Source organism: Rhinoraja longicauda, chromosome 8 (genome assembly GCF_053455715.1).
Source record: "Rhinoraja longicauda isolate Sanriku21f chromosome 8, sRhiLon1.1, whole genome shotgun sequence".
Taxonomy (NCBI): Eukaryota; Metazoa; Chordata; class Chondrichthyes; order Rajiformes; family Arhynchobatidae; genus Rhinoraja; species Rhinoraja longicauda.
In genome coordinates this window covers 68980844-68992967 of record NC_135960.1, presented here as the reverse complement: position 1 = coordinate 68992967, position 12124 = coordinate 68980844, and positions in this window count along the sequence as shown.

Below are 12124 nucleotides of genomic sequence, written 5' to 3'. Positions count from 1 at the left end.
CCTTCCCCACTCCATCTCCCTCAACCCGCCTTTATCCTCCCCCTCCCTCCCTCCACCCCCCTCCCTTCCTTCCTCCCTCCCTCCCGAGGAGATAGATTTAAACTTTAAAATGTGAATAACTTTTAAAATATAACACCAATTTCAATGAAACTTCTCCCATTAGCACCAAAGGGACGACGGTGAGTAAGGTGGGCCTAACATTGTCGCGCTATCGTGTACCGTTTTGGCTGTAGCTCAGGAACAAACAGACAAACAAACGAGAGTTTTAGTATATAGATATCAATTCATTCAGAATTTATTTCAATGTGGGGAATTGTGAGTTCGAAAGCAGGAGAAACAATGTGAAATTAAGTTGTTAAATGGAAATTTTTCTAAAATGCGGGATTCAATTTACAGATGTAGATATACAACCAAAAGTAGTGGAAACATTAATTATTAACAATGGGGTGGGGGGGATGTTCAGGGTTTTGTGGTGTAGCAATCTGATTGTACTGGTTCTAACGTTGTTTTTGTAACAAAAGAGGACAAATTCACTGGTGACTTTTTGAAACACATTGCAATTGGTCTATAGCACACGCCTAATTTGAGGAAGGACGTCCTTGCTATTGAGGCAGTGCAGCGTAGGTTCACCAGGTCAATCCCCGGGATGGCGGGACTGTCGCATGAGGAAAGATTGGAAAGACTGGGCTTGTATTCACTGGAGTTTAGAAGGATGAGAGGGGATCTTATAGAGACGTATAAAATTATAAAAGGACTGGACAAGCTAGGTGCAGGAAAAAATGTTCCCAATGTTGGGGGAGTCCAGAACCAGGGGACACAGTCTAAGAATAAAGGGGAGGCCATTTAAAACTGAGGTGAGAAAAAAACATTTACACCCAGAGAGTTGTGAATTTGTGGAAGTCTCTGCCACAGAGGGCAGTGGAGGCCAATTCACTGGATGAAGTTAAAAGAGAGTTAGATAGAGCTCTAGGGGCTAGTGGAATCAAGGGATATGGGGAGAAGGCAGGCACGGGTTACTGATTGTGGATGATCAGCCATGATCACAATGAATGGCAGTGCTGGCTCAAAGGGCCAAATAGTCTCCTCCTGCACCTATTGTCTATGTTTCTATCTATGTTTCTATTACTCAGCAGAAGAGACTACTGCCAGCAGAGCTCCCTCAGGACAGTCTACCACAGGGGCTTTCAGTAACTGATGGGACAGCTCCATTCATCTCAACCATCGACACAAGGTGCTGCAGCATTGGGCCAAGCAGCATCTCTGGAGAACAAGGGCAGATGATGTTTCAGGTTGAGATGCTGCTTCAGATTTTTGATGCAACATTTATTGAGTTTTGGTGGCATTAATCAAAGATTCATAGAAAGGTACAGCCGCTTCGGCCCAGCTTGCCTATGTCGGCTAAGATGCCCCATCTACACTAGTCCCACCTGCCTGCGTTTGGCCCACCTATATACTAAAACTCTTGTTTGTTTGTTTGTTTGTTTGTTTGTTCCAGAACTACAGCCAAAACGGTACACGATAGCACAACAATTTTAGGCCCACCTTACTCACCGTCATCCCGTTGGTGCTAATGGAAGAAGTTTAATTGAAATCAGTGTTATATTTTTTAAGTTATTCACATTTTAAAGTTTAAATCTATCTCCTAGGGAGGGAGGGGGGAGGGAGGAGGGAGGGGGGAGGAGGGAGGAGGGAGGGGGAGGGGGGAGGAGGAGGAGGGAGGATAAGGGGGGTTGAGGGGGACGTAGTGGGGGGGGAGGGGAGGGGGGAGAGGAAGGGAGGAGGAGGAGGGGGAGTGGGATGAAGGGAGGAGGAGAGGGAGGGGAGGGAGGAGGGAGGGGGAGGGGGAGGGCAGGGGGGGCGGGGAGAGGGCAGGAGGGAGGGGGGTAGCGGGGGGAGGGGGGGGGGAGGAGAGGGTGCTGCACCAATGCAGGAGAGGTTTGGGCCCAACGAGGTCATTTGTTCTAGTATCCCTCTAAACCTGACCTATCCATGTACCTGTCACCTGGGGAATAGCCCAGGATGTCCCAGGGGAATGTGTCACCTTCACACGGACAACATCAGATATGGAATGCAGATCACTGGAGCTGGGGCAGGAGTTCCACTGCCAACACAACTGTGCTGTAAATAGATAGACACAGAGTGCTGGAGTAACTCAGCGGGTCAGGCAGCATCTCTGGAGAACATGGATAGGTGACGTTTCTGGTTGACACCCTTCTTCAAATGGAACAATATCAGTATCAGTCTGAAGAAGGTCCCGACCCGAATTGTCACCTATCCATGTTCTTCAGAGATGCTGCCTTACCTGCTGAGTTGCTCCAGCACCTTGTGTCTATCTTTGGTATAAACCAGCATCTGCAGTTCATTTCTATTCCATTCATCTCAAGGTAGTCAAAGTGTCATAGTCATACAGCACGGTGGCACAGCGGTAGAGTTGCTGCCTTAAAGCGAATGCAGCGCCGGAGACTCAGGTTCGACCCTGACTACGGGTGCCATCTGTACGGAGTTTGTACGTTCTCCCCGTGACCTGCGTGGGTTTTCTCCGAGATCTTCGGTTTCCTCCCACACTCCAAAGACGTACAGGTTTGTAGGATAATTGACTGGGTAAATGTAAAAATTGTCCCTAGTGTGTGTAGGATAGTGTTAGTGTGCGGGGATCGCTGGGCGGCGCGGACTCGGTGGGCTGAAGGGCCTGTTTCCGCGCTGTATCTCTAAATCTAAAAAAAATCTAAAAAAATCAAATAAATAGGCCCTTCAGCCCAACTTGCCCATGCCGACCAAAATGCCCCATCTACGCTAGTTCCATCTGCCTGCATTTGGCCCATATCTCTCTAAACCTTTCCTATCCATGCACCTGTCTAAATGTCTTTTATTTAGACATACAATGTCTAATTGTTATAATACCTGTCTCAACTACCTCCTCTGGCAGCTCATTCCATACATCCACCACTCTCTGTGTTCTCAGGCTACTGCTAATCTTCCCCCCACCTCCCCTCACCTTAAACCTATGACCGCTGGTAGACACAAAATGCTGGAGTAACTCAGCGGATCAGACAACATCTCTGGAGAAAAGGAATAGGTGATATTTCGGGTTGAGACCCTTTTTCAGACTGAGCGTCAGGTTGGTTCCTTGGTCATCTGAAAATATTAGAACATAGAACGCTGAATAATACAGTACAGAACAGGCCCTTCAACCCACAATGGCAAACATGATGCCAGGACCATCTCTTATCTGCCTGCAAATGATCCATGTCCCTCATTCCCTGCATGTCCATTTGCCTATCTGAAAGTCTCTTAAATGCCACTCTCACATCTGCCTCCACCATCACCCTCAACCGTGACTGTGATACTGATCCCGCATTATATCAAGGACAGACACAAAGTGCTGGAGTAACTCAGTGGGACAGGCAGCATCTCTGGAGGGGACGTTTCGGGTCGGGACCCTTCTGATGGATTTTTAATAATTTAAACACTGAGGGCTTAATCCCACAGTGACTTCCTTTGCTTGTGGACCTGAAGGTACTCAAACTGACTGTGGGCAGATTGAAAGATACAGCATGGAAACAGGACCTTCTGCCCACCAAGCCCACGCTGACCATTGATCACGCGTTCACACTAGTTCTATGTTGTCCCACTGGTGAAAAAATGAAACGGGGAAATTAAGGATAGTGTTAAATCTAAGGAAGAGGCATATTCTGTAAATTGGCCGGAGGAAGCAGCAAACCGGAGGACTGGGAGAAATTTCAAATTCAACAGAAGAGGACAAAGGGGTTAATTAAGAGGGGGAAAATAGAGCATGAAAGGGAACATAAACACTGACTGTAAAAGCTTCTTTAGATATGTGAAGAGGAAATGATTCGTGAAGACAAATGTAAGTCCCCCACAGTCAGAAACAGGTGAATTTATAATGGGAAATAGGGAAATGGCCCCACTTTTTAAGAAAGGAGGGAGAGAGCAAACGGGGAATTATAGACTAGATAGACTTACATCGGTGGTGGGGAAGATGCTGGAGTCGATTATTAAAGATGTTACAGCAGCGCATTTGGAAGGCAGTGACAGGATCGGTCAAAGTCAGCATGGATTTATGAAGGGGAAATCATGCTTGACTAATCTTTTGGAATATTTTGAGGATGTAACAAGTAGAATGGATAAGGGGAGCCAGTGGATGTGGTGTATCTGGACTTTCAAAAAGCCTTTGACAAGGTCCCACACAAGAGATTAGTGTGCAAAATTAGAGCACATGGTATTGGGGGTTGGGTATTGACATGGATAGAGAACTAGTTGGCAGACAGGAAGCAAAGAGTAGGAATTAACGGGTCCTTTTCAGAATGGCAGGCAGTGACTAGTGGGATGCCGCAAGGCTCGGTGCTGGGACACCAGCTATTTACAATATATATTAATGATTAAAACGAGGGAATTAAATGTGACATCTCTAAGTTTGCGGATGACACAAAGCTGGGTGGCAGTGTGAGCTGTGAGGAGGATGCTATGAGGCTGCAGGGTGACTTGGATAGGTTGTGTGAGTGGGCGGATGCATGGCAGATGCAGTATGATGTGGATAAATGTGAGGTTATCCACTTTGGTAGCAAGAACAGGAAGGCATATTATCTGAATGGTGTCGGATTAGGAAAAGGGGAGGTGCAACGAGATCTGGGTGTCCTTGTACATCAGTCACTGAAAGTAAGCATGCAGGTACAGCAGGCAGTGAAGAAGGCAAATGGTAAGTTGGTCTTCATTGCAAGAGGATTTGAGTTTAGGAGCAACTACTGCAGTTGTACAGAGTCCTGGTGAGACCACACCTGGAGTATTGTATGCAGTTTTGGTCTCCAAATTTGAGGAAGGACATTTTTGCTATTGAGGGCGTGCAGCGAAGGTTCACCAGGTTAATTCCCAGGATGGTGGGACTGAAATATGAGGAAATAATAGGTTGACTGGACTTGTATACACTGGAATTTAGAAGGATGAGAGGGGATCTTATAGAAACATATCAAATTCTTAGAGGATTGGACAGGCTAGATGCAGGAAAAATGTTCCCGATGTTGGGGGAGTCCAGAACCAGGGGTCACAGTTTAAGAATAAGTCAAGTCAAGTCAAGTCAATTTATTTGTATAGCACATTTAAAAACAACCCACGTTGACCAAAGTGCTGCACATCTGACCAGGAAAAAAAAGAAACATACAGTGGCAGGCAGCCAAACACAACGGCGCGGCCATCTTGAACAAAATGTTAATTCAATAAGGGGTAGGCCATTTAGGACTAAGATCCTTTTCACCCAGAGAGTTGTGAATCTGTGGAATTCTCTGCCACAGAAGGCAGTGGAGGCCAATTCACTGGACGTTTTCAAGAAAGAGTGAGATTTAGCTCTGAGGGCCAAGGGAGTCAAGGGATATGGGGGGAAAAAGCAGGCACGGGGTACTGATTTTGGATGATCAGCCATGATCATATTGAATGGCGGTGCTGGCTCGAAGGGCCGAATGGCCTACTCCTGCACCTATTTTCTATGTTTCTCATCCCCCTCCCTACACACTAGGGCCAATTAACCAACAAACCCACACGTCTTTGGGATGTGGGAGGAAACCCACACGGTCACAGGGAGAATGGTGCAAACTCCACACAGACAGCAACCGAGGTCGGGATCGAACTTGGTATTCTGGCGCTATAAGACAGCAGCTCTACCAGCTGCGTGACTCTGCCACCCCTAATTGATCAACTTTAACAGACTGCACACCACATCACACTGAAAGCCAGCCTCTTGCTGGGACCGTTGCTGCAAGTGGTGACATTCGGGTGAATACCACCAAGTCAGTGTCTGGCTTTGGGGTTCAGACAGTGGCTGTAAACTGTGAGGACAATCGTCAATGATTAATCTATGCCTTGAAATCATGACCATTGTTCCCTGTTTAATCAATGCAGCTCTGTATATTGCTCCTGCGATAGGCTGGTGGGGTTGTTTATCTGTTGCTCTGGGGTCAGGCTCACTGGCTGTGTCCAAGGTCACCATCTCGTTCACCTCTCATCTACTTTCCTGTAAACAAGAAAATCAAAGTCCTCTGGCCATATCTGTTCCCAACAAATTTAATCTGCAACTTTCAAATGCTTTGCACTGAACAGAGAACGTGGTGGCACGGCGGTAGAGTTGCTGCCTTACAGTACTTACAGCGTCAGAGACCCGGGTTCGATCCCGACCACGGGTGCTGTCTGTACGGAGTTTGTACGTTCTCCCCGTGACCGCGTGGGTTTTCTCCGAGATCTTAGGTTTCCTCCCGCACTCCAAAGACGTACAGGTTTGTAGGTTAATTGGCTTGGTAGAAATGTCAATTGTCCCTAGTGTGTGTAGGATAGTGTTAGTATGCGGGGATCGCTGGTCGGCGCAGATTCGTTGGGCCGAAGGGCCTGTTTCCACGCTGTATCTCTAAACTAAACTAAACAAAACATAGAGCAGTACATCACAATGACGTGCCCTTCACCCCCCAATGTTTTTGCCAAACATGATACTAAGACCAACCCTTTTAAGGGTGGCACGGTGGCACAGCGGTAGAGTTGCTGCCTTACAGCGAATGCAGCGCCGGAGACTCAGGTTCGATCCTGACTACTGGCGCCGTCTGTACGGAGTTTGTACGTTCTCCCCGTGACCTGCGTGGGTTTTCTCCGAGATCTTCCGTTTCCTCCCACACTCCAAAGACTTACAGGTTTGTAGGTTAATTGACTGGGTAAAATGTTAAAAAAATTATCCCTAGTGGGTGTAGGATAGTGTTAATGTGCGGGGATCGCTGGGCGGCGCGGACCCGGTGGGCCGTAGGGCCTGTTTCCGCGCTGCATCTCTAAATCTAAAAAATCTAAAAAAAATCTTATCTGCCTGAACATAATCCATATCCCTCTATTCCCTCCATATCCATGTGCCTATCTGAAAGTCTCTTAAACACCACTATCATATCTGCACCCACCACCACCCCCATCAGCATGTTCCAGGCACCCATCACCCTCTGTGTAAAAAAGATTACCCCTCACATCTCCTTTAAACTTTGCCCCTCTCACCTTAAAGGAACTGGGAACGGGGTACTGATTGTGGATGATCAGCCATGATCACGGTGAATGGCGGTGCTGGCTCGAAGGGCCGAATGGCCTCCTCCTGCACCTATTGTCTATTGTCTATTGTCATAAAGCTATGCCCTGTAGTCTTTGATTATTCCACCCTGGGATCATGAGCAAACCGCAGAGTGCTGGAGGAAGTCGGCAGGTCAGGCAGCATCTGCGGAAGGAATGGAAAGACAACGTTTTGGGTCGGGACCTATCTTCGGGCTCTTTAGTTCAAGGTGAGGGGGGAAAGATTTAATAGAAACCCGAGGGGCAACCTTTCACACAGAGGGTGGTGGTTTTGTTGAACGGGCTGCCGGAGTAGGTAATAGCAGCAGGTACAATAACAAAGAGTGTCAAAGTATACAACGGGATATAGATCATCTACAGAAATGGGCACAGAAATGGCTGATGGAGTTTAATCAGAGCACGGGTGAAGTATTCCACTTTGGGAGGTCAAATGTAAGGGGAAAATTACGGAGGGATCTTGGGATCCAAGTCAAGAGTCAAGAGTGTTTTATGTCCCAGATAGAACAATTAAATTCTTATTATTTCAGCACAACACAATATGTAAACTTGGTATTTATTCACAAAATGCTGGAGTAACTCAGCGGGTCAGGCAGCATCTCGGGAGAGAAGGAATGGGTGACGTTTCGGGTCGAGACCCTTCTTCAGACTGACGTCAGGGGGGCGGGACAAAGGAAGGATGTAAACTTGGTATATGGCAAACAATATAAAAAACGAGAGAGAAAAAAGTGTGTGCATATATACACATACTCACAAATGCACACACTTATCTCTCTGGCACCCGTCCATCTGCGGGAGGTGATGGTGTGGCTTGGCGTTGTCCTGCTTGGAGAGGGGGATCTTCCACCTGTGGTCACATGTCCTTGTGTGACTGACTAGGCCGATCCGTGATGGGCAGACCCTTCCACGGTTTCCACAGGCGAGGTGGTCTCTGGTCGTGGTTCGGGGGGGTGGCCGTGACTGCCGTCTTTGACCGTACTGCGGCGTTGGCGTCCGTGCTCCGGGGTCTTGAACCACCTGCTGTGGTGGTGTTTCGTGCCCGCCTGGAGGTCCCTCCTCCACCTGCTGCGGCCCTCTGCAACCACTTCCCAGTTGTCGGTGTGGATACTGAAGCTTGTCACATCCCTTTTAATTGTGTCCTTGGAGCGGAGCTGTGGTCTTGCTCTTGGTCTCCGAGCATTGGCAACCTCCCCATCAAGCACGTCTTTGGGGATGTGCCCATTGTACATAGATATATATAGATCATATATATATAGATTAGACAATAGACAATAGACAATAAGTGCAGGAGGAGGCCATTCGGCCCTTCGAGCCAGCACCGCCATTCAATGTGATCATGGCTGATCATTCTCAATCAGTGCCCCGTTCCTGCCTTCTCCCCATACCCCCTGACTCCGCTATCCTTAAGCGCTCTATCTAGCTCTCTCTTGAATGCATTCAGAGAATTGGCCTCCACTGCCTTCTGAGGCAGAGAATTCCACAGATTCACAACTCTCTGACTGAAAAAGTTTTCCCTCATCTCAGTTCTAAATATCATATCATATATCATATCATATATATACAGCCGGAAACAGGCCTTTTCGGCCCACCAAGTCCGTGCCGCCCAGCGATCCCCGTACATTAACACTATCCTACACCCACTAGGGACAATTTTTACATTTACCCAGCCAATTAACCTACATACCTGTACGTCTTTGGAGTGTGGGAGGAAACCGAAGATCTCGGAGAAAACCCACGCAGGTCACGGGGAGAACGTACAAACTCCTTACAGTACAGCACCCGTAGTCAGGATCGAACCTGAGTCTCCGGCGCTGCATTCGCTGTAAAGCAGCAACTCTACCGCTGCGCTACCGTGCCGCTAACGTGTCCAACCCCTTAATAATCTTATACGTTTCGATAAGATCTCCTCCCATCCTTCTAAATTCCAGTGTATACAAGCCTAGTCGCTCCAGTCTTTCAACATACGACAGTCCCGCCATTCCGGGAATTAACCTAGTAAACCTACGCTGCACGCCCTCAATAGCAAGAATAATATATATATATATATATATATACACACATATACACACACGCACACACTAAAAACAAACAATAATAATGCAATAATAACAATAATAGTCTATTGTAGTTCAGAGTTTATTTGAGGTTGTAGTGTTTAACAGCCTGATGGCTGTAGGGATGAAGCTGTTCCTGAACCTGGACGTTACAGTTTTCAGGCTCCTGGACCTTCTTCCCGATGGCAGGGGTGACAGTGGCAGAGTGTGTGCCCAGGGTGGTGTGGGTCTCTGATGATGCTGCTTGCCTTTTTGAGGCAGTGATCCCAGTAAAATCCCTTCGATGGTGGGGAGGTCAGAGCCGGTGATGAACTGGGCAGCGTTCACAACTTTTCACAGTCTTCTTCGCTCCTGGGCGTGAAAGTTGCTGTAGAAGTTCAAGGGAATCCTCTCTGACATACCAAATCTCTGTAAGAAAATAACTGCAGATGCTGGTACAAATCGAAGGTATTTATTCACAAAATGCTGGAGTAACTCAGCGGGTCAGGCAGCATCTCAGGAGAGAAGGAATGGGCGACGTTTCGGGTCGAGACCCTTCTTCAGACTGATGTCAGTGGGGCAGGACAAAGGATGGATATAGGTGGAGACAGGAAGATAGAGGGAGAACTGGGAAGGAGGAGGGGAAGAGAGGGACAGAGGAACTATCTAAAGTTGGAGAAGTCGATGTTCATTCCACTGGGCTGCAAGCTGCCCAGGTGAAATATGAGGTGCTGTCCCTCCAATTTCCAGTGGGCCTCACTATGGCACTGGAGGAGGCCCATGACAGAAAGGTCAGACTGGGAATGGGAGGGGGAGTTGAAGTGCTCGGCCACCGGGAGATCAGTTTGGCCAACGCGGACCGAGCGCAGGTGTTGAGAAATCTTCTCAGGGAGTAGAGGCGTTGATTGGCTTTCTTTATAATTGCATCAGCCTGCTGGGTCCAGGAGAGATCTTGGGCAATGTGCACGCCCTGGAGTTTGACGTTTATGACTCTCTCCGCCATTGTCCCGCTGATATAAACAGGATTGTGGGTCCTCATCCTTCTTCTCCATAACTCCCTGAAAGTGGCAACACGAGTACTGTAGATAGAGTGGTAAAGCAAGCATGTGGTATGACTACTTTCATAGGTTGGGGCATTGAGTCATGATGCGGTTTTATGGAACTGTGGTTAGACCGCATTCGGAGTATTGCATGCAGTTCGAGTCACCCCGTTACAGAATGGATGTGGAGGCTTTGGAAAGGGTGTAGAGGTTTACCAGAATGATACCAGGATTAGGAGTATTAACTACAGGGGGAGATTGGACCATTTGATGGTTTCTTCTGGAAAGCCAGAGGATGCGGGGAGACCTGACAGAAGAATATAAAATTATGAGAGGCACAGATAGGGTAAACAGTCGGAATCGATAGGGCACAGCTTTCAGGTGAGAGGGGCAAAGTTTAAAGAAGATGTGCAGTGGAAGTTTTTACACAGAGGGTGGTGGGGGCCTGGAATACACTTTCAGTCAGAGAGTTGTGAATCTGTGGAATTCTCTGCCTCAGAAGGCAGTGGAGGCCAATTCTCTGAATGCATTCAAGAGAGAGCTGGATAGAGCTCTTAAGGATAGCGGAGTCAGGGGGTATGGGGAGAAGGCAGGAACGGGGTACTGATTGAGAATGATCAGCCATGATCACATTGAATGGCGGTGCTGGCTCGAAGGGCCGAATGGCCTCCTCCTGCACCTATTGTCTATTGTCTATTGAAGGGGGGGGTTATTGATTCAGATACGTTGGTGGCATTTCAAAGACTTTTGGATAGGCAGATGGAAATGCAGGGAATGGAGGGTTATGGATTATGTGCAGGTAGATAAGAGATGGTCTTGGCATCATGCCCTGGGGAGCAGACAGGAGAATGGGGTTGAGAGGGAAAGATAGATCCGCTGTGATAGAATGGTGGAGTAGACTCGATGGGCCGAATGGCCTAATTCTGCTTATATCACTTATGAACACGTTCAGCACCGGCATTGTGGGTAGAAGGCCTGTGGGTAGAAGGCATTGTGGGTAGAAGGCCTCTGCTGCACATTCGGATCGTTCACCATTGTGGTGTTGTGGTGAGGAGGCTTGCGTGCCCCCAGCATTCCGAGAGCGATGGCGTCGGAAGGGCTAGCTTCTGGTAGGGCCACCCATGGCGGTACGGTCGAGGATGACGGTCCAGACTAAGAACGATCCAACCTACAAGACCTTAACGGCGGACCAGGAGGACAAAGTTATATTGAACTCAACGGCTGTGTAGGTGGATGCAACAATAGACAATAGACAATAGGTGCAGGAGTAGGCCATTCGGCCCTTCGAGCCACCATCGCCATTCAATGTGATCACGGCTGATCATTCTCAATCAGTACCCCGTTCCTGCCTTCCTTCCATACCCCCTGACTCCGCTATCCTTAACAGCTCTATCTAGCTCTCTCTTGAATGCATTCAGAGAATTGGCTTCCACTGCCTTCTGAGGCAGAGAATTCCACAGATTCACAACTCTCTGACTGAAAATGTTTTTCCTCATCTCCGTTCTAAATGGCCTGCCCCTTATTCTTAAACTGTGGCCCCTGGTTCTGGACTCCCCCAACATTGGGAACATGTTTCCTGCCTCTAACGTGTCCAACCCCTTAATAATCTTATACGTTTAGATAAGATCCCCCTCATCCTTCTAAATTCCAGTGTATACAGATCTATCAGCTCCAATCGGCTTGGTTCCCTCGCCATTGGAATGAGTTGACTGATTTGTGAAGGACCCTGTGCTTCTTGGAGTGCAACATCAAGTACACGTTAAACAAACACACGCACAGGCGTCTTCGCTCTGTGAAGGAACGTAAGACCATCATCCTCGACCTCGGGGGATAGCCACGACGACGTTTGGACAGGTAGATGGGTAGGTGGGGGTTAGAGGGATATGGGGAGAATGCAGGCTAATGGAGCCAGCTGTGATGAGGCACGGACAAGTTGGGCTGAAGGGCCTGTTA